Below are 23,471 nucleotides of genomic sequence, written 5' to 3' on the forward strand. Positions count from 1 at the left end.
ATTTCAAAACTCAGAAGCAGATCAAGATAGGGGATTTTTCTCTGAAAAAGGATTCTATAGTGGACAATATAATATTGATAATTTTTTTTGAAAAAAATGCATACTTTTCGATGTTCTGCTCTTGCTGTATATTTTTCCTCTTGTTATGAGCCAGGTCAGAAACTCCAAGGTGTTTACGGAGGCAGCCTAGAACATAAGTTTTGCACTTCAAATTTGGCATTGATGAGCATACAATGTTTCAGTCCAGGTATGATTCAAGTAACCCTCTGAGAAGCTTTTATCAATCAAAGTTTATTTAAGAATACAGTTGAACTATAATAAGAGAAAATTAGCAACAACTTTTACCAATTACAAAAACACAACTATAACATTGTATGAAACTTAACAGCTCAGTATACTGTTCCGAGCTAAATGGTCTAGGCTTAGCACAGAAAGCAAGTATGCCTACATGATGCTGGATTTTGCAGCTTTCCAACCCCTGCTGTGAATTACTCCTTTGGATGTTGAATTGAAAATTCTGAGGCCTTCACAATCCTGCAACTTTCAGCACACCTTGAGAGACACAGAGATACTGCTTGCCTCTAGCTTCTAGTTGCACTTCACAGACAGCAGAATTTTCATTCCAGAGAGAGACAGAGAACACTGCTTTCTGTCTGCAGTCCAAACAGTTTCTAACAAACTGATACTAAAACCTTGGATTGTCCCCATTAAAAAAAAGCTGTCCCAAGGTACCACCTGACTTGTCAATAGTCTGGGAATGGAGGGATACAAACGAATGGTCTAGTTGGACTAATGATCGGCACAGGCTTGGAGGGCCGAAGGGCCTGTTTCCTGTGCTGTACTGTTCTTTGTTCTTTGTTCATTCGTGAATCAAACCCCAGACAGCAATCCCAAAAGGGTCATAAAACTCCAGGACACTGCATTAGCCCAGATTAAAAATAAACAAGATGCCCATTATAGGGCTTGAGCAACAATTAGAGGGCACCGGCTCAGACACCACGGCAACAATAACAAAAGTCAGGCCTGCTTGTAAAACTGTCGAGAACATGATTAAAAATACACTTCTTAAAGGCACAGTGTTATCACACTCTTGTTTTATCTTTCTCTCCCTTTCCGGTAGAAAGTGACTGAAATTGTTTGGCATTTTCCCCAATGACATGGTTCAGTTTGGTAACTCATTGCTCGAAAAAGCAGTTTTGACCATTACTTTGACACCCAGAGTATAACATCTCGCTCTTTAATGAGACCCAAACTCTAGGAGCATTTCTGAAGCCTGAGTTTATTTTGAGATAGAATAATCTATCAAGCAGAATGTGGACTATCAGCATAGACACTCGTTGCTTGCCACTTGAATGTCAGGGTCTGGAGTAAGGAAAACTTGTATAAATGCCCATCAGATAAATAGATGGAAGCAGGTATATGTTTACCTGCATCATTGTGGCATCTTGAGGAATGTATGCTCATCAATCTGCACACCATCAATATTACAAATTAAAGCACATTCAATCTGTAAAAAGCCTTGTTGTATCTCATCAAAGTGGGATCCAGAGACAAGCAAACTCTGTTACTTACCGTTCTTTCTTCTCTTCACCAACACGAGTACATACTCTGCAAACTCATGTGCTCCCAAGGCCACTGCTGGGGCAACAGACAGTGCCCAGTGCAGCAGAGCCTTCAAACCACAGACCCAGGTAAGCCTGGGTTTTGCCACAGCCAGGCTGTTTGGCATGGAGGGTGGGGGGCTGTGTTTGAGAGGGCATGATGTGGAGATGCCGGCGTTGGACTGGGGTAAACACAGTAAGAAGTCTCACAACACCAGGTTAAAGTCCAACAGGTTTATTTGGTAGCAAACACCATAAGCTTTCGGAGCACTGCTCCTTCGTCAGATGGAGTGGAAATGTGCTCTCAAACAGTGCACAGACACAGAAATCAAGTTACAGAATACTAATTAGAATGCGAATCTCTACAGCCAGCCAGGTCTTAAAGGTACAGACAATGTGGGTGGAGGGAGCATTCAACACAGGTTAAAGAGATGTGTATTGTCTCCATACAGAACAGCTAGTGAGATTCTGCAAGACCAGGGGGAAAGCTGTGGGGGTTACTGATAATGTGACATAAATCCAACATCCCGGTTTAGGCCGTCCTCATGTGTGCGGAACTTGGCTATCAGTTTCTGCTCAGCGACTCTGCGCTGTCGTGTGTCGTGAAGGCCGCCTTGGAGAACGCTTACCTGAAGATCCAAGGCTGAATGCCCATGACTACTGAAGTGCTCCCCCACAGGAGCACTGGCTGGTTGTAGAGATTCGCATTCTAATTAGTATTCTGTAACTTGATTTTGTGTCTGTTTGCACTGTTTGAGAGCACATTTCCACTCCATCTGATGAAGGAGCAGTGCTCCAAAAGCTTATGATATTTGCTACCAAATAAACCTGTTGGACTTTAACCTGGTGTTGTGAGACTTCTTACTTTGAGAGGGCAGACAGGGCTGGTGCACATGAGTGGACTACCACTGGTGGGGACCTCCACTGTGCGCAGGATGCCTGAACAGGAACAGGAAAGAACTCCCCCCACAACCTCACTCAGTCTGAGAAAAGGCCACGAGGTTGTCACATGACATGGGCACAATTAATTGCCCAAAGACGGATGGGCAACCCCACTGGTAAAATTCCAGTGGAGGAAGAGTAGGCGATGGGCACAGCAGTGCTACCATGTTACCCAATTTTATAGCCTTACCACCTGCCAGCCCACTACCAAGGGGAGCCATAAACTTGCACCCCATCTACAATATAGGTGCAGAGCATATATGGCAAAGGCTGAGAGCTCAGGCAAAACCTGTCCTGCACAGACAGCATCATACTGAACAAGGGCTCCTTATTAAGAATGAAACATAAAGTGATCTGCATTATTCGAGACTTGTGGTAAAATGTCTTTTCGGGCTTTTTTGAAATGGGAACGTGAAGAATTTTTTCTAGTCTGCTTGCAAAAACCGTTTTGGCAAAGTGCGTTCATGGGAAGAGAGATTGCTGTTGAAGGTCACAGAAAGAAGAGGTGTAGACATTCTGTCATTTGTAACTCGCTGGAACACTGATGAGATTACTAATCTCACAAATCAATTTATAGGCAGCAAAAACCACACAACGGGTCAGAGCATTAGAATCTTTTGCTAGTCTGATTGAAACATACTGCGCCACTCTTCTGCTAACCCTACTGATGAGCTACATTATGTCCCCGTGCCAATCGCCCTCTTGATGCACATGTGCACAAACACTTTTCTCATCAATTTATGCATCTCAAAGAGCAATGATATTGGCACCGTTGTTCTACTTCCAACATTAAAATCTCTCACCCATAAATGAAACCAGAAAAATACAGCGAGAGCAACGAACGAGACATTCTTCACCTTCCCATATGAGATACATTGATTTCCGCTCCATAATTTTCTTGTTTGAGTTACTCAATGAATGACATGGAAGAAAATTAAAGTCAGATTTCAGAGGCGGCAAAATCCTTCATCAGTTTTATATGGCTTGGTGTCAAAATCTGTTTGATAAAACTCCTGTGAAAGGCCTTGGGATGTTTTATTACGTTAAAGGCACGATATAAATACAAGCTGTTGGTGTTGCTGTGGAACTAAAAGACTAACATCCTCCATCATAAGAAGATAATTTTAATGTTATAGCCAATGAGAATTCCACTTCCCTTTTACAAGTATAGAACATGTTTCAATGGATTTAGAGTAATTCAGACTTTATCATCTAATTGCATTGGTTAAGCCTGAGATTGAAATATTTGGGGATTGAAATCGAGCAATTTGTGTCTAATCAGAGAGCAGCAATTCCACTAATTGCATTGGAGCGGGTGGGTTGGTGTAACTAAATAAGTTAGCGATTAATTAGAATGGGTAGAAGCTAGGATTACTGATCAGAGTAGGTGAGAATGCAGTTGCTAAAGTGCTGATATAAGTTTAAAGGGCAGGGGCTCCTGATTAGACTAGAGGGAATGGATGTGTTGAATCATACTGGCATGCCATTGCTGAATGGAATAGGGTTGATGTTACTATTATGTTTTGTCTCGCTGAAGGAGACTGAATAAGATTCATTGCACCCTTGGGAAAGTAACGGTTAAGTTTCACAGCAAGTCCAAATGCCTCCTGTCCCTCCACATGGATACTCACGATTGAACAGAAATAGAACTGAGCAAAGCTGTCATTTGGAATGTTCTGAATTCCCTCAGCATCAAATAATAGTGTTTCTGAACCCAAACAATAAGAGTATGATGCCTTCAAAATGTCAACACTGCTTCTCATTGAAGACCTTGTCTTATCGTCACTGGATAAGGAGCAAATAGTTCTTAACAAGCCTTTCGCACCAAAGTTGGTCATTGCCAACAGCAGACAAGCATTTGGGGAGAAGATAAAGAGCGAATCACAAAAAAACTAATTTACGCTCATCTCTTATCACTAGGCCTAATTTAGCATATCAGTAACAGCTGGATGGTAACCTACTCTGAGAGATTTAAAATGTAAGAAATAGTCTCGATCAAAATGCTGATCTGAATATAGAAAACTGCTATTTTTGACCTTAAAATTATTCTTTCTCCTTTCAATTTTGAAACCCATTCCTGTAAACTTTGCGGGAGGTGGGGGCAAACTTGGGGAGGTGAGGGCAAAGTGTTAAGGAGCTAATACTACAGTTAGAATTGTTTTTCTTTTGGCGCTCTTCCATGCCATGTTATTTTCTCTAATTGGGTGTCCCCATACTACGTATGATTTACATTAGCGAAAATGGTCAAGTAAACTGTGCCCTGTTATCTGCAAATGGTGCTCTGAACTAGTCTACACAAGGTGAGCAAGGCTGACCAAGGGCTGGCTGCAATTAGCACTTGCCCACAACAGTGAGATGAGGATAGGTAACCCACATCCATCTCATCAAGGTATTGGCCATCCGTGCTTCAATGCACTGGAGCTTCCTTGCAATATGAAAGAAAATGTAATTATCACTGGAACTCAGTGACATAGAGGTAGATTTGCAAGTTGCCAACCAGGTGTAAATTTGGCCTATCAGATTGGTTGCCTATTAGAAACTGCCCAATTCATACTTTTCTTGAAATCAATGGAGTTCAAAATCAGGCAATGGGCAGCTGATCCTCACAGTCCGTGCTGTGCTTGGGTGGCAACTATTCCCTAGTTTATGGCAATGTTCTTACCAAGTTGTTTTCTTCAATCAAAGCTACAGTCTGATTCTAGATCTGTGGCCTGAGGTGGGGGGGGGGGGGGCAGTTGGGGAGGATGGGCAGCACATGCGACCCATCTGTATATGGCCCATGAAACATTCTGCTCATCCTTTCCCACGTGCAGGTTTGCCACACTCCATTGATTTCCATCCGTGTAGTTTTTTTTCCGACCTGTATAACTGAAGTGATAAGCACGAAAAGCATGGGAAAGTGAAGTGAGGTGCATGCTGATTCCACACAACATTGACTGTGAGAGCCTTGCTCAGAGTGCAGAGTGTAAATGTTTCCTTCGTTTTACCATTTGAAGTTGATGACATTTCGATCATCATATGAATGATTAAGCATTTTCTATAACTCACTATGAAATATTTGGCATGTATTAAATGTTATTCATGGGGTCATGGTTTGTGAACAACCCGATTTCAATCCTGAGGTTCACTTAGAGAAGGCGATGGCCTAGTGGTATTGTCGCTAGCCCACTAATCCAGAAACTCAGCTAATGTTCTGGGGACCCAGGTTCGAATCCCACCATGGCAGATGGTGGAATTTGAATTCAATAAAAAACCTGGAATTAAGGAACTATGGATGACCATGATTGTCAATTGTCGGAAAACTCATCTGATTCATTAATGTTCTTTAAAAAAGAATATCTGCTGTCCTTACCCGGTCTGGCCTACATGTGACTCCAGAGCCACAGCAATGTGGCTGACTCTCAACTGCCCTCCAAGGACAACTAGGGATGGGCAATAAATGCTGGCCAGCCAGCGATGCCCATGTCCCATGAATGAATAAACAAAAGGAGGGCCACTGATACAGCCCACTCACTAGCGTAGGTTGCCCATCATTAGTCTAGATAAACATCAACCTGCCGCAACACCTTAATTTTGAAGAACAATAGAAGTTGCTGGAAAATCTGTGTAGATGAAATCCATTATGTTTTGTAACAAATTATTCAAGAATATGTTTCCTAACAAATTATTTAAGAATATCTATCTTTTCAAGATAAAAAACTCCAACATCTGATTAACATCTTACATCCTTTAGCACTGAGATCTGCTTGTTAAACCTTATATCCCACTGTGAGTCAACCTAACAAACAGGCTTTGCCTTAAATGCCAGTAAATATGTAATTGTGCTGTTCTATTGAATGACTATTAGTTTTAAGCTTTCAAATCACAATTAACTGAGAAAAAACGTAATATAGCTGCAATGATACCTCCTCACAGACTTCATCAGGATCACAAAAGGTACTTATTAACGACACGTAATACATTCCAAATATTTCTTAACAAGTTATAGAACATGTTTAATGATTTATATATTAATAGAACTATCATCAACTTCAAGTGGTCAAAACAAAGGAAAAACTGCACAAGAGGCCAGCCCACCAGCTGCCCTGGTCCCTACATGTCTTCTGATTGTCTTCTGCCCTAGACAGGACTCTACGTTCTGGGGTGGTTACCCACTCTCAGTCCCAAGCCAGGTTGTGTTCTTCTGTTGTGTTGCCCTTAAAGCGACAATCACCACAATCACTATCCAGTGTTGAAACAAAATGTCAGAGCTATTTGGCTCTGAATGCACCCTGCTATCCGGATATCCCTCTCTCCATGTAATATCTTTTCATTATCCGTACGAACACCACCACCTCCAAATTCCCCTCCAAGCCACTCAACATCCTGACTTGGAAATATATCGCCGTTCCTTCACAGTCACTAGGTCAAAATCCTGGAATTCCCTCCCTCGCGGCATTGTGGATCAGCCCACAGCATGTGGACTGCAGCGATTCATGAATTTAAAAAAATGATTACAATGAATTAATATTCCAAACCAATTGTAATGTTATTTCCCAGTCTTTTTCTGTATGTATATGTGGAAAAGTGATCATGCTGTACTGTTAACAATCCTTGCATTGTTAGTAACAATGGGAAAAATGCTCAATAAAAATGTTTTTTTTTAAATGCTGTAGCATCGAATGACACATCGGAAAAGGTCAGAAAGATTCAAGAATGAATGGAGTACAAGTGACTTGTCCATTCCACTTGCTAATTAAACAGAAAGGCTATATGTAAAACAACAGATACTAGGAAGTGAATTGTATATGTTAATGTAATCAAGAGATTCTGATCAATAATGTGGAGAATAATGGATAACTGACACTAAGTTACAGGCTACAAACTGATCATTGGGTTAATGGTCAATTTACAGAGTAGCAAAACTGCTTATGAGATAGCTCAAATGTCATTACAAACTCCAAGGGGTTCCCTATAAGTAATAGAAAGGCAACCTGTGGGAGTTTCTCTCAGAAAGGCAATTAATCGCTTGTCTTGCTAAAGAAAGGCAGTAGCAAAAGCTTCGGAACAGCAAATCAATGTAGGAAAACGTAAAGAAAATAGAAGGTTAAGAATCAGCCAAATGTTGGTATATAATTATTAAAATTTTGGTTAATATTCTCATCAGCAGGAAAATCACCATGTACCTCATTCCACGACTGTCGAATTTAAATCACCATTGTTTCATCTATTTCCTTGGCCTCGTATTTTTTTAAAAATTCTTCTTGTTCTTTTTCCCGAACATTTTTGTTTTTTCACTATAACATTATGCTAAAAGAGTGTGGGTCTGAAAGTTAGTTTGTTCAGAGGTTTAGTGCAATATTTAGGTTAACGTTTTACTCAATTTCCAGATCTTTTACAGGTATGAAGCAACATGGTTCCAGTAAATGAAGCACAAAGCCAAATTCTTTAATGTCATTAAATACAGTACAGCAACAGAGTACATAATCTTTCCACGGCCCTCAAACTGGATGCTGAGCCACCACCGCGAATGCTTCCCACCTATTTACAGGAACGCTTGCAGTTTACAGCTTAGCGAAGAGATCGGCCAACAGGAATCTGATGCTGGGGCTGGTGGGGAGTTGAATTGAAGCGGTTCCTTCCTGATAGAACACATTTTTACAACACATCTGTGAGCGGGATTTCCCGGACCTCACACGGCGTGTTTACCAGTAGCGGAGGCAGCTCGTCATTGGCCGCAAGGCGGATCCTATGCTCCCGCCAATGTCCATAATGTTTTACGTGGCTGGCACCTTCTGCTGCAAGGATCGCCCTGTCGGGGGAAGGCGGGGTAGTGGGGGGCTTGGGGAGGGGGCGGATTGGAGGTTGGGAGTGTAGGTCAAGCCTCAGGTAGGAGGTTGGGTCGGGCTTCAGGGGCCAGGGCTCAGGTCTGAGATCGGCCATCAGGTGGGGAGGTATTAGTAGTACTTTAAAAGAAATTCTCGAGTCTGTTGGTAAGAACCTTAACTCGAATGATCAATGTTTTTCTCCCACTTGATGGCCTTCCTGCCTACAACACCTAACTGCTAATTGTTAAATGTTAACATTCGTATTGTTACTTATTACAAACATTTACAATCTATATAAACACATCGGGCGGAATTTTCCAATTCCCGTGGCGGGTGGGACACGGACCATGTAATGGTCTGTTGACTTCGGGCAGTATTTTCCCGTCTTGGGGCCAGCGCGGCTAGAAACCCTTCCCATCCTGTTAAATTATATCATCCCAGTAGTAATGCTTCAGTTTTGTCTCCCAGCCCCTCAGCTGGTTGGAGTGTAAGCTACACTCCAAGCAACTTTATTCTGCAGCCCAAGTTGCCCCCGACTTTGCTATTTAACTGTAAATAATATAAAATCAAAGAATACTAGAATAAGGGTAAATGGATTACAATAAAACGGACTGAAATATATGCACACCCATTAGTCCAAATATCTCCCAACTCCTATGGGCAGCACGGTGGCACAGTGATTAGCACTGCTGCCTCACAGCGCCAGGGACCCGGGTTCGATTCCCAGCTTGGGGCACTGTCTGTGCGGAGTTTGCACATTCTCCCCGTGTCTGCGTGGGTTTCCTCCGGGTGCTCCGGTTTCCTCCCACAGTCCGAAGGCTCTGCTGGTTAGGTGCATTGGCCATGCTAAATTCTCCCTCAGTGTACCTGAACAGGCACCGGATTGTGGCAACTAGGGGATTTTCACAGTAACTGTGTTGCAGTGTGGATGTAAGCCTACTTGTGACACTAATAAATAAACTTTAGGTTTTAAACTCACTACCTAAAGACTTCACTTGGCCTTGACTGCCCGAGTACAATGGAATTAAATAGAAGAACAACAAAGTAGTATTTTAAAAGAAATTCTCGAGTCTGTTTTAAGAACCTTAACCTGAATGATCAATATTTTTCTCCCCCCCCCCCCCCCATCCCCTGCTTTTAATTGTCCCAACATCTTTAAGTCTTGCCTAGTCATGCACTATTTAGCAGCTGATGAAGCAACTATGACAAATTTTTCCTTGGCAGCTGTGATAGACACCTTTCATCTTCCCTTGCTCCCCAAACCTTACTTGGCTTTCTGCTTTCCTTTTCATTTTTAGTTAGTCAAGGAGAAAATCCTCTTCTGAAGCCTTGTCACTGTGGTAAATATTACTCTTTTACCAGAGTAGCTAATGCTATGGTCATTGGGAGCAGTTACAAGCTTCAACATTGGAGTATTATGTTGTGTAGTCTGCAGAGGGAACTGTGCACGAACTGAATAATCCGGTTCAATTTCCACAGAGCACAACTCATTGGCTGTATTCAGGTACTACAATGACATTCCAAGAAGAGATTGTGATTGAAATCCTGCCCGCTGGCATGAATCTGGATGCCACAACAATATAATCAACAAGTTAATTAAATATAATATCTCGCCTGTGTTCAAAAGGAGGATTTTCAGCTGGTCCAAGATAAAAGAGTTAAGAGATTTCACACTGTAAACCAGTAGTAATTGGATCTGTAAGTGGTAGCAACCACACTTTGGTAGAGTTCAATGGTTCAATTAAGATTTTGTCTTGCGAGCAGCTACACAGTCCAGTTCACTTGAAAGCAAAATGTTACCAGGGGACATTTAGAATATCTCCTATTGCCCATGTCTTACGTTCATTAATTTTAACCATTGATTCTATAGAATATTTCCAATCTGCAATTGCTAGAAGAACAGCGATATTACAGCTCTATTATCTATTTGTCACAAGACACAATGAGAGAAGTTTTGTCAAATTCTTGACAAAGCTCCTGTCACGGGGAGATTAATGCTCGCCAGTCACTAAGTGCACAAGCACACAGAGCGAGAGCAGCCTGGCTGAAGTGGCTGCGAGAACTTATCGTAGGTGTAGTCGGGTGAGGGAACTTTGTCCAGGAAAAAATCATGGTTTGACTATTTTGATTTTGTTTTTAAATTAAATTCACATTTTGAAGTTTTCCATGTGTAAACCACAGCACGTGACTATGATACATTTGGGGTATATTTCAGGGAGCCCTCCAGAATGATCCAGACACCAGAACCTTATGCCAAGGTGTGTTCAATAATGGTCCCACAGCTATTAATGTACTACTCAGGGAGGATGTAGCTGCACAGAGGTGTCATCAGCCCCCTGGAAGCCTTCCTTTGACATTCCTGGACTGGTGGAATGGTGACTGGAGGGACAAATGGGAATTTGGATGAATGCATTGTGGCAGATGGCAGTGAAACTTCCAAAGACTTGCAGGGGGCATGGTGGCACAGTGGTTAGACTCGAGTCTGCATGTTCACCCCGTGTCTGCGTGGGTTTCCTCCGGGTGCTCCGGTTTCCGCAGTCCAAAAGACGTGTTGGTTAGGTGCATTGGCCATGCTAAATTCTCCTTCAGTGTACCCGAACAGGTGGCAGAATGTGGCGACTAGAGGATTTTCACAGTAAATTAATTGTATTGTTAATATAAGTCTAATTGTGACAAATAAATAAACTTTACTTTTTCAAAGAGGATCACATACCAGTTACATATTGATGGAAGATGGGCTTCTTGCTGAGGAAAATTGCTGACTTGCCCTTTAATGCCCTGATAATGATGTGTACATTCAATGATGTGCCATTCACACAGGATGCCAGCCACCACTGAAAAATCATACAGCTTGTTCATTCTTGGTGTCCACTGATTAAAGCTCAGGTTAAGAAGGCATTAGTAACCTGTGCTCTTCAGGCTGGGAAAGGTGGGTGACATGTCCTGCAGCAGTTTGGAAGAAGCCTGAGGTGGGGAGTTCTGGATGGAAGTTCAGATGAGCCACTGACGAAGCACAGGTGTATAAGAACACTGTGAGAGTGAAGCACTGACGCACAATTCCCCTGGTCTAATAACAACAACTTGTAATTAAATTATGGAACATCCCAAGGTCCTTCAGAGGTACATAATGAAACAAAATATGACCCTATGCCACGTAAGAAAATATTAGTGCAAGTGGTCAAATGCTTGGTCAGAGAGGTAGATTTTAAGGACAATATTAAAGGTGGAAAGTGAGATAGAGAGGCAGAGAGATTTAGGAAGGGGATTCCTGAAGTTAGGGCCCAGCCAAATGAAGGTATGGTAATTAATGGTGGAGCGATTAAAATTAGAATAGAATAGAATAGAAACCCTACAGTGCAGAAGGAGGCCATTCGGCCCATCGAGTCTGCACCGACCACAATCCCACCCAGGCCCTACCCCCACATATTTTACCCGCTAATCCCTCTAACCTACACATCCCAGGACTCTAAGGGGCAATTTTTAACCTGGCCAATCAACCTATCCCGCACATCTTTGGACTGTAGGAGGAAACCGGAGCACCCGGAGGAAACCCACGCAGACACGAGGAGAATGTGCAAACTCCACACAGACAGTGACCCGAGCCGGGAATCGAACTCAGGACCCTGGAGCTGTGAAGCAGCAGTGCTAACCACTGTGCTACCGTGCCGTGCACATTTGGCCTGAATGGGACAAATGAAGTATCCTGGTGTTGCATTGGCTGGTTGGGCAGTGTGATATCAGAATAGTGCACGTCGACTGACTTTTTTTTATTCATTCGTCGGACATTGGACATCGCTGGTTGGCCAGCATTTATTGCCCATTCCTAGTTGCTGTAACAGGCCCTTCAGAGGGCAGTTGAGAGTCAACCACATTGCTGTGGCTCTGGAGTCACATGTAGGCTAGACCAGGTAAGGCCAGCAGATTTCCTTCCCTAATGGACATTAGCAAACCAAATAGGTTTTTCCGACAATCTGACAATAGTTTGATGGTCATCAGTAGATTCTTAATTCCAGATATTTTTTGTTGAATTCAAATTCCACCACCTGCCACAGCGGGATTCGAACCCAGGTCCCCAGAACATTAGTTTCTATATTAATAGTCTAGCGATAATACCACTAGGCCATTGCTTCCCCACTTCTGGTGCACACTGAGAACTCTCCGGTCCTTTTAATGACAGAACACATTGTGGACCACGCAGGAAGCAACCAGCCATGCATCATGCCCCAGATAAGTGGCACTAGTCTCCCATAGCACTGCTCGAGTAATTTCACAACCTTATTTTTCAGTTGGTTCATTCCCTCTTTATTTTCCTAACCAAAAGATACCAGTTCACACTTATTTATGTTCCGTTCATTTCCTAATTAAACCTCCATTCTGCAAGTCTATTAATGTCTTGCTGCATTTTATTACCTGCATTAATTACACCCCCCAATTTAATTTCACTCACAAATTTTGAACTAACGCAGGAGATTTTATGCTTTAACATTGCATTGTACCAAGTTTTTCTGAAGGCGATTGCAAAATCTTGCCCTTAACTTTTCCTTATTCTGAAAACCTCTTAATTCTTTAATCCCATGAATTAAAATACTTAAAGTAACAGGGGCCCCAAATTTGACAATCTGTGGGTGGTTTCTGTAGAATATGGGGTTAAAGGTTCTGCTAATGCGACAATGATGTTAACGATGGTGTTATGACATGGCTGTCAAATGACCAAGCAACTCCAAGAGAGCAAGGCACGGAATAGTCTGTATCCAAAAAACCATATACTTACCACGAGGTCTTTGCAAATGCTTCTTAATAAATAGTTTCAAGAAAAACTATACACTGATTATCTCACATCATCACTCATAATATAAACAAAACTTCCTCCATCCCAATAAACTGCTCCTCCCCCCCCCCCCCACCCACCCCCCCCCCCCCCCCCCCCCCCCGCCAGATCATCCTCCACTCTTCTGCCATTCCCCCACATTATGATCGAACACCTCCTCTTCCCCTTGTGGCCTGCTTGATATCCCAAAAATTCATACCTCCTTTCCTTCCCATTCCAACCAACCCCCATCTTCTAATCAATCCTATCCCCACCCCTGTGGCTACGGTTGTCACTGAGCAGTCTCCAACTGGAGCACTCAGCTTGCCCATCAGACTGGCCTCCAGGCAGGGACCCGATCAGTGATGTTACCGAAATGCCAGGGGGCTGAAACTACATAGAAGGTGCAATTCTCGCAAAAAATGCAAAGTGTCAGAAAACTGGCATGTTTCTTCTCAGAGAAATAAGCAGGATTTCCAATGAGATCTTCCCACATTTTGCCTTTTCCTTTGAAGGAGTGTATTTTGTGCTGTACTTGTGAGGGGTGAAGCCTTAACACACTAGCAAGCCCAGCTTCACAGGTATTAGGACGCCCTGTAAAAAGGGGGCTCCAAACTCAAATTGCATTTAAAGACTCCCTCCCCCCACTGGAGGCCCCGCCACAATGTTCGGTAGCATAGCCCTCCCCTTCAATGTTAACTGACGTTGGGGCCCTCCCAATGGGCTCCGCCCCTTCAGGCGCCATCCCCTTGTCAGCGCAAGGTACTAGGGGTCACTTCTCTACCATGTCCCTGACACACCTGGGGGGCTGCAATGGCCTTTGAGCTCCCTGGCATGGTCATCGCGTCTGGTCTCCATTTGTGGAGACCAACAGTGATTGGGACGGGACGAGAGTAACATCCTTGCGGGATGTTTTGCTAGTGCTGTTGGGAGGAGTTTAAACTAATTTAGCAGAGGGAGGGGACACAGACTGTTAGCAGAATAAGGGCATGGAATCATACAGCAAAACAAACAAGTGAGAGGGAGTGCAGCTGTATTCAGTCTCAATGGAGTAAGGCCAGGCTGGATAGCCTCTAACGCCAGGAGTATTGCAGGTAAAATGGATGAATTGGGGGCAATGATTGACACGTGAAAGTGTGATATAGTAGCCATCACAGAGACATGGTTGACGGAAGGACACAATTGGCAGCTCAACATTCTGGGATATAGAGTCTTCAGGTGAGAGAGGAAAGGAAGTACAAGAGGGGGAGGCATTGCAGTATTAGTTAAGGAGTCAGTTACTGCAATAAGGAGAGATGATATATTGGAGGGGGCATCAAATGAAGCTTTGTGGTAGAGCTTAGGACTAAAAAAGGGGCAGCCATATTATTAGGTGTTTATTATAGACCCCCAGATTGTCAGAGGGATATTGAGCAAATATGTGCTCAGTTTGTGGAGGTATGTAAAAACAGTAACAATAGGGTTATTATATTAGCTGATTTCAACTTTCCCAACATTAACTGTGATATACATAGTGTTAAGGGCTTGGATGGAGTAGATTTCTTGAAATGTGTACAGGATAATTTTTAAAATCAACATGTGGAGGGTCCAACAAGGGAATGAGTTGTGCTGGACCTGATTCTGGGGAATAAAGCCAGACAGGTGGTTGAGGTGGTGGTGGGGAAGCATTTTAGTGATAGCGATTTAAACTTGGCACAATTTAAGCTTGTTATGGGGGACAAGGAAAAAGCTGCAAAAAAAAATTTTGGATTGGGGGAGAGCAGATTTTAGTAAAATAAGACAGGATTTGGCCAAGGTAGACTGGGAATAGCTACTAATGGGAAAATCTACAGAAGAGCAGTGGGGAGCATTCAAAAACAAAGTGGGGAGGGTGCAAGCCCAGCATGTTCCTTCGGAGGTGATAGGTAGGAATAACAAGCCCAGAGAATCATGGATGACCAGAGATATTCAGGGTACAATGAGAAGGAAAAGAAAGGCTTTCAAAAAGTACAAGGGAAGCAAATCAGTGGAGGCATTAGTGAGGTATAGAAAGTACAGGGTGGAGCTTAAGAAAGCAATTAGGAATGCAAAGAGGGGATATGAGAAAGCTCTGGCTGGTAAAAGTAGGGAAAATCCCAGGATATTCTAAGTATATCAATGGGATGAGGATAACCAGGGAAAGAGTAGGGCCCATTAGAGACGGAGGGGGCAATCTGTGGATGGAGCCAGAGGATATTCATAAAGTGTTGAATGAATACGTCATATCCATCTTCTCCCAGCAGAATGAAAACAATGGTATGGAATTCATGGAGAGGGACTATATGGTTCTTGAGCAAATTGACATAGGGAAGGACAAGGTATTGGAGATGTTGGCAGCTTTAAAAATGGATAAATCTTCAGGTCCAGATGAATTGTGCCCTAAGCTGCTGTGGGAGGCAAGGGAGGAGATTGCAGGGGCTCCTGGGCAATTCCTCTCTGGCCACAGGGGAGGTGCCAGACAACTGGAGAACAGCTAATGTGGTTCTGCTATTTAAGAAGGGTTGTAGAGATAAGCCAGGGAAGTACAGACCAGTGAGTCTCACGTCAGTGCTAGGGAAACTATTAGAGAAACTTCTGAAGGAGAGCATCTATGACCACCTGGAGGGGCAAAGCTTGATCAGGAATAGTCAGCATGGCTTCGTCAGAGGGAGGTCATACCTAACAAATTTGATTGAATTTTTTGAGGAGGTGACCAGGTGTGTAGGTGAGGATATGCAGTCGATGTAGTTAATATGGATTTCAGCAAAGCCTTTGACAAAGTCCCACATGGGAGACTTGGAAAGAAGGTAAATTCACATGGGATACAGGGTAATTTGATAAAGTGGATTCAAAATTGGCTCTGTCGTAAGAGACAGAGGGTGATGACAGAAGGCTGCTTTAGCGACTGGAAGCCTGTGTCCAGTGGCGAACCACAGTATTGGGCCCCCTATTATTCATCATTTATATAAATGACATTGATGACTATGTGGGGGGATAGGATTAGTAAATTTGCAGATGACACAACATTGGATGGATGGTCAACAGTGAGGCAGAGTGTCTTGGGCTACAACAAGATATAGAAGGAATGATCAAATGGTAGATAAGTGGCAGATGGAATTTAACTCTGAAAATTGTGAGGTGATACACTTTGGAAGGAATGACTTGACAAGAAAGTATTCAATGAATGGTAGGACAGTAGGAAGTTCTGTGGAACAGAGGGACCTTGCTGTGTTTGTCCACAGATCTCTGAAAGCAGAATAGCATATTAGTAGGGTGGTGAAAGAGGCATATAGGACACTTGCCTTTATCAATTGAGGCATAGATTACAAAAACAGGGAAGTAATGTTGGGGTTGTATAGAACTTTGGTGAGGCCACAGCTAGAGTACTGTGAGCAGTTCTGGTTGCCACATTATCAGAAGGATGTGATTGCACTGGAAGGGGTGCAGAGGAGATTTATCAGGATGCTGTCTGAGATGGAACATTTAAGTTATGAAGAGAGGTTGAATAGGTTTGGGTTGTTTTCGTTGGAGTAGAGAAGACTGAGGGGCGACCTGATCAAGGTGTAGAAGATTATGAGAGACGTGAGCAGAGTGGACAAGGAGCAGCTATTTCCCTTATTTGAAAGGTTAGTCACAAAGGAACATTGGTTCAAGGTGAGGGGCAGGAGGTTTAGGAAGGGTGTGAGGTAGAACCTTTTTTTACTCAGAGGGTGGTGCCAGTCTGGAATGCGCTGCCTGGGAGGATGGTAGAGGTGGGTGGCCTCACATCCTTTAAAAAGTATCTGGATGAGCACTTGGCACATCATAGCGTTCAGGGCTATGGGCCAAATGCTGGCAGATGGGATTAGGTGTTTCTAATGGGTCAGTGCAGACTCGATGGGCCAAAGAGCCTCTTCTGCACTGTGTGATTCTATGATTCCCGCCAGCTTTAAATGGTGGAACATATCACTTTTCCGGGAGATTTGGCGTTAAGCCGATCCTGAATATTAAAATGTATTTAAATGAATGGTAATCAGGATCCCACCTCCCCACACCCACCCTCCACCCCCCACCTACCCCCCACCCCTGCTGAGGGGGCTCCAGGAATATCACAAATCGTTTGGCACCTGGCACGTATCGTTTTTCAGACGACTCTCAGAATTTTCCCAACCAGCGGGATTTACACCAGGGCGCAATGGTGCCAGAAAATCACCCCCAGTGTGTGAGGGAATATCCCGAATTGCAAGTTCCCCGTGGCTCTCTGACTTTCCCTAAATACTCTCATGCAATGAATGGCAGCCATTTCACTGTAGGCCATAGATTCTTTCTGGTTTCAAATGATAATCCTGAAACGACAATATGATTTAATTATTTAACTTGGCCATTTTCCAATAGGATATTGCTAACCAAGCAGAACCTAGAATGTTCTTCCAAAATGCTTATCAGATAAAATTATATTTTTTTCCCTCAGCATGGCCAGAAGTCTCCGATGTTGTACCACCGCTGCCAGAGAGAACAAAGAATTTGGCGCTCAGCCAAATCTCCGTTCACAGCAGTGGGACTGGAGAATCCCAGACGTGGACGAGGTTGGAGAATTCTAGCCAATATGTCCATCAATGCACAGTTTTGATCCAAGTTGAATCATGAGATTGCCTGAAAATTTTCATGAACGTCTTTAGTTTGACATTACAAAAAGCAGTCAGGAGAACATTTCTACCTTTCTTTTGACTATCCTTCATAATTTTGTAGCTTTTTCCAGGAATGTACCACACACTGAGGAGATGAAGTAATTCACGTTTGGCTGCATGGTGAAGAAATGCAATGAGCTTACCTCGATTTCATCTGCTCCAGTAGGCTTTAATGGGTTACTGGGGCCCCTGACCCTCGACATACAAGTCTTACATACAATAGCTGACAGAAACCCCCGAGATGGTTTGATAGGATCAGCTGCACAGAAACCCAGTTAAAAATGGGCCGACCTGCCACCCAGCCTTAACCAATCCAGTGAAATCTACTTTGATGTTGAGCCACTGCAGCTGCTTGTGAATGGACAACCCCAGCAACTACTAAACCCAATATAAATGCAGCACATCACATATGAAGATCGGTAATGCATTATTACCACTTACACGACAGACCCCTCAAATTACTGAATGGGATTACATTGATAAACCCCACCTCTCTCACTCATGGACAAACAAACACACATTGCACACTGGCAATTTTGCAGATGATCAAACATTTCTAAGTTCCTTGGCACCACAGTGGCACTGTTTAGCACTGCTTCCTCACAGCTCCAGGGCCTTGGGTGACTGATTGTGTGGAGTTTGCACGTTCTCTCCGTGTCTGCGTGGGTTTCCTCAGGGTGCTCCAGTTTCCTCCCACAGGCAAAAGTGCAGGTTAGGTGGATCGGCCATGCTAAGTATCCCGAGATGTGTACGTTGGATGGATTAGCCATGGTAAACGTATGGAATTACAGGGATAGGGCAGGAGAGAGGGCCTGGGTAAGATACTCTGTCAGAGAATTGGTGCAGACTCGATGGGCTGAATGGCACTGGAAGAGTTCTATGATTCTATGATTAAAGTGTTGTCTGTAGACATCTTGGAGTTATAGAAGTAATCCAGCAGAAAAATAGAAAAATGAAGCAATAATGGAGCGGACAAGGGTGAGAAAAGCAAATTAACTTAAACGTTACTCCCTGTTTAAGCATGGCACATAATTTACTTCTGTTGATTGGGGAGTGCAATTTTTCATTCTGATGCATTGCCAGAATGCAGAAGCTGTTGGTTCAACATCAGAGTTCTCTCTTATTGTTTGTACTTCAAGGGACACTCGAAACAGATTGACAACAAATCGCCAACTCTGCCTCACAAGGATTAATGTCTTGATTACATCAAAACAAGTTGGAAGAGATACATTTTACTACATGCAGCAAGTCATAAATCACACGTTGAAAATTAATTCATGAATCAATTTGTAGAGTTCCAAATGCAGCACTATCCATGTAGAGAAAACACATTTTTAACAGCTTGACTCTAGTTCAATCACTAAAAAATGTAGCACAGAACTTGGCATTTTAATTAAACTAATTCATAACCAGAAACGCTATAACCGGCACAACAGCAGTCTTTATTTTACCAGGTCATTAAACCTGACAATCTATTACTAAACTAATTGGCATCATGAACATAACTGCAAATTTATGGTTGTGTCATTTCATAAATATCCTGTATAATTGTTTGTAGTCCCATTTCAAAACAAGCTATTTCACTCCAAGCTCAAAATTATTAATGTTGCATTAATGGAGGAAATCCGACAGCAGGCCAAATCAAGTCTTTGATTGCTGTGTGATCTGCTACTCCATCTTATAAATCCAACATTTCTGATGCAGAAAGGAAGAGAATACTTGTGTGGTGTCGAACTGTTCAAGTTAGATTCTTGAAAGGCAACTGAGGGACATCTTGTACAATGATACATCTTACAATGATGCATTAGCTTCAATCCTCCTTTGAAGTAATGTTTTTGACAACAGGGGTTGGGGAACAGAACATTTTCCTTTAGCTACATGCATTCCAATCTCAATTATAATTCAGTTCTTTCGCACTGTCCTCATAGAGTATCTTTATTCTTAGCTTCTGAAGAGGTGCCCTCGCTGAAAAAGCCCTCACATCTATTAACGTGGGCCGGATTCAAACTGAAGTCTCAGAAATGAAAGGAGAGTTTAATAACCCACTACAGGGCTATGTCACCACTCCCCTCTTCTGCGCTTCCTGGATGAAGTGCGCCTGAATATAGGACAGAATCATTCTTAAGTTTTATTATTGATATAACAATACCACCCGACAGAAAAAGTTCCACGAGAAAGGCCAGTATGACTCCTTTTGTATTCTGCCCATGATTCACTAATCAGGCTGGTTATAAATGATATGAGGCAGGTCTGAAATCAATTTTTACTTGTGGTCTACAATGCGGTCATCAAGCTTATTCTATTCAGAGTTTTGAACTACAAGCTATGAGTAGAGAAAAGGAATTAGTTCTACATAACCTGCTCATATGGGAATTTGTCATGAGATTAATTCTGGGTGGGTGGCTGAGGGGGTGCGAGCGATAAGATGAGTTGGAACACTGCTACGGAAAACAACGCTGGCTATTTTAACTGCTGGGCTCAGTAACAAGCCGCTAGCTAAACTATCTCTGGATAATCTTTGGTTCAGGGCTGTCTCTGCCTCCCAGCATTCAGGGAAATGTGGGGCTGGGAATTCTGGAATCGTTTGGGATGGAAGATGGAAATCCAGGAAAGGCATGGTCTAACTTTCCCCTTGTGGTGCCTGAATGATCCCACAGGCTCTGCCAGGCTCCACGAAGGAAGGTAACAACAAAACTTATCTGATTGGGCCTCATCACCTTCCTGGCAGGTTCTGCTATCCTTTAGAACATAGAACATAGAACATTACAGCGCAGTACAGGCCCTTCGGCCCTCGATGTTGCGCCGACCAGTGAAACCAATCTAAAGCCCATCTAACCTACACTATTGCAATATCATCCATATGTTTATCCAATGACCATTTAAATGCCCTTAATGTTGGCGAGTCCACTGCTGCTGCAGGGAGGGCATTCCACTCCCTTACTACTCTCTGAGTGAAGAACCTACCTCTGACATCTGTCCTATATCTATCACCCCTCAATTTAAAGCTATGTCCCCTCGTGCTAGCTATCACCATCCGAGGAAAAAGGCTCTCACTATCCACCCTATCTAATCCTCTGATCATCTTGTATGCCTCTACTGAGTCACCTCTTAACCTTCTTCTCTCTAACGAAAACAACCTCAAGTCCCTCAGCCTTTCCTCATAAGACCTTCCCACCATACCAGGCAACATCCTAGTAAATCTCCTCTGCACCCTTTCCAATGCTTCCACATCCTTCCTCTAATGCGGCGACCAGAACTGTACACAATACTCCAAGTGCGGCCACACCAGAGTTTTGTACAGCTGCAACATGACCTCCTGGCTCCGAAACTCAATCCCCCTACCAATAAAAGCTAACACTCCGTATGCCTTCTTAACAACCCTATCAACCTGGGTGCCAACTTTCAGGGATCTATGCACATGGACACCGAGATCTCTCTGTTCATCCACACGACCAAGTATCTTACCATTAGCCCAGTACCCTGTAATCCTGTTACTCCTTCCAAAGTGAATCACCTCACACTTTTCCGCACTGAACTCCATTTGCCACCTCTCAGCCCATCACTGCAGCTTATCTATGTCCCTCTGTAACCTGCAACAACCTTCCGCACTGTCCACAACTCCACCGACTTTAGTGTCATCCGCAAATTTACTAACCCATCCTTCTACGACACCATCCAGGTCATTTATGAAAATGACAAACTGCAGTGGCCCCAAAACAGATCGTTGCGGTACACCACTAGTAACTGAACTCCAGGATGAACATTTCCCATCAACCACCACCCTCTGTCTTCTTACAGCTAGCCAATTCCTGATCCAAACCATTAAATCACCCTCAATCTCATGCCTCTGTATCTTCTGCAATAGCTTACCGTGGGGAACCTTATCAAACGCTTTACTGAAATCCATATACACCACATCAACTGCTTTACCCTCATCCACCTCTTTGGTCACCTTCTCAAAGAACTCAATAAGATTTGTGAGGCACGACCTATCCTTCACAAAACCGTGTTGACTATCCCTAATCAAATTATTCCTTTCCAGATGATTATAAATCCTATCTCTTATAATCCTTTCCAAAACTTTGCCCATAACAGAAGTAAGGCTCACTGGTCTATAGTTACCAGGGTTGTCTCTACTCCCCTTCTTGAACAAGGGGAGATCATTTGCTATCCTCCAGTTTTCTGGCACTATTCCTGTTGACAATGACGACATAAAGATCAAAGCCAAAGGCTCTGCAATCTCCTCCCTAGCCTCCCAGAGAATCCTGGGATAAATCCCATCCGTCCCAGGGGACTTATCTATTTTCACACTTTCCAGAATTGCTAACACCTCCTCCTTATGAACCTCAATCCCGTCTCGTCCAGTAGCCTGTATCTCAGTATTCTCCTCGACAACATTGTCTTTTTCCTGCATGAATACTGACGAAAAATATTCATTTAGCGCCTCTCCTATCTCTTCAGGCTCCACGCACAACTTCCCACTATTGTCCTTGATTGGCCCTAATCTTACCCTAGTCATTCTTTTATTCCTGACATACCTATAGAATGTTGGGAAAACCAATGTTGGGAATACCTTTAGGCTGTTGGGAAAACCAACGCAACTTCCCTGCTCAGGCTGGAGATAAAGCTGCACTCAGAACCTGATTAGTTAATTAGGCAATGACCCAGTGGTATTATCTCTAGAGTATTAATCCAGAAACTCAGCCAATATTCTGGGGACCCGGCTTTGAATCCCTCCATGGCAGATGGTGGAATTTGAATTTTTTTTTAAATCTGGAATTCAGAATCTACCGATGACCATGAAACCATTGTCGATTGTCGGGAAAAATCCATCTGGTTCATTAATGTCCTTTAGGAAAGGAAATCTGCTGGCCTTACCTGGTCTGGCCTACATGTGCCTCCAAGGCCGAATGGCCTTACTTCCGCTCCTATGTCTTATGGTCTTATGGTCTTATGGTTATTTGGCTGACTCTCAACTGCCCTTGGGTAACTAGGGATGGGCAATAAATGCTGAGATGCTCAAACATTTAAAGGATATCTTTGTTAGCTTTGAGCAGAAAACTTAGTTGTCCATCCAAGGAACTGCTGAAAAATTGCTTCCAGAGGATTTGAGAATTTAACATTCCTGTCAGGTTGGTCGGGTTGAAATTATTTCCACTCTGTTTTTTGAGTTCATTTTTCTTGCAGATTTTAAATTTCCTCGAAATTGTGTTATATTGATTGGTTGGTGTCTTTTACCTTTGCTCACAATATGTTTATCATATAACAGTTTATCATATAACCGCATGTATTGTTCTGCTGTTAAACTATAGTTATGCTGAATTTTCCCTTTCTTTTTAAGGTTACAAGTTCTAATTGCTTCATATAGACATATCCTAAGGTCTAAAGATGTGCAGGTTCGATGTATTGGCCATGCTATGCTAAATTGCCCCTTAGTGTCCAATGGTGTGTAGGTTTGGTGGATTACGGGTTACACGGATGGGGCCTGGTTAAGATGCTCTGTCAAAGAGTCGGTAGAGATTTGATGGGCGGAATGGCCTCCTTCTGCACTGTAGGCAGTTTTTGACTCTATCATTCATTAGAAGCCAAAATCTGACTGACATTAATTTTTGGAATATTTCTTCAGATGAGAATTAGTAGAATTTGATGA

The sequence above is a fragment of the Mustelus asterias genome, chromosome 16, assembly GCF_964213995.1.
Source record: "Mustelus asterias chromosome 16, sMusAst1.hap1.1, whole genome shotgun sequence".
Classification (NCBI taxonomy): domain Eukaryota; kingdom Metazoa; phylum Chordata; class Chondrichthyes; order Carcharhiniformes; family Triakidae; genus Mustelus; species Mustelus asterias.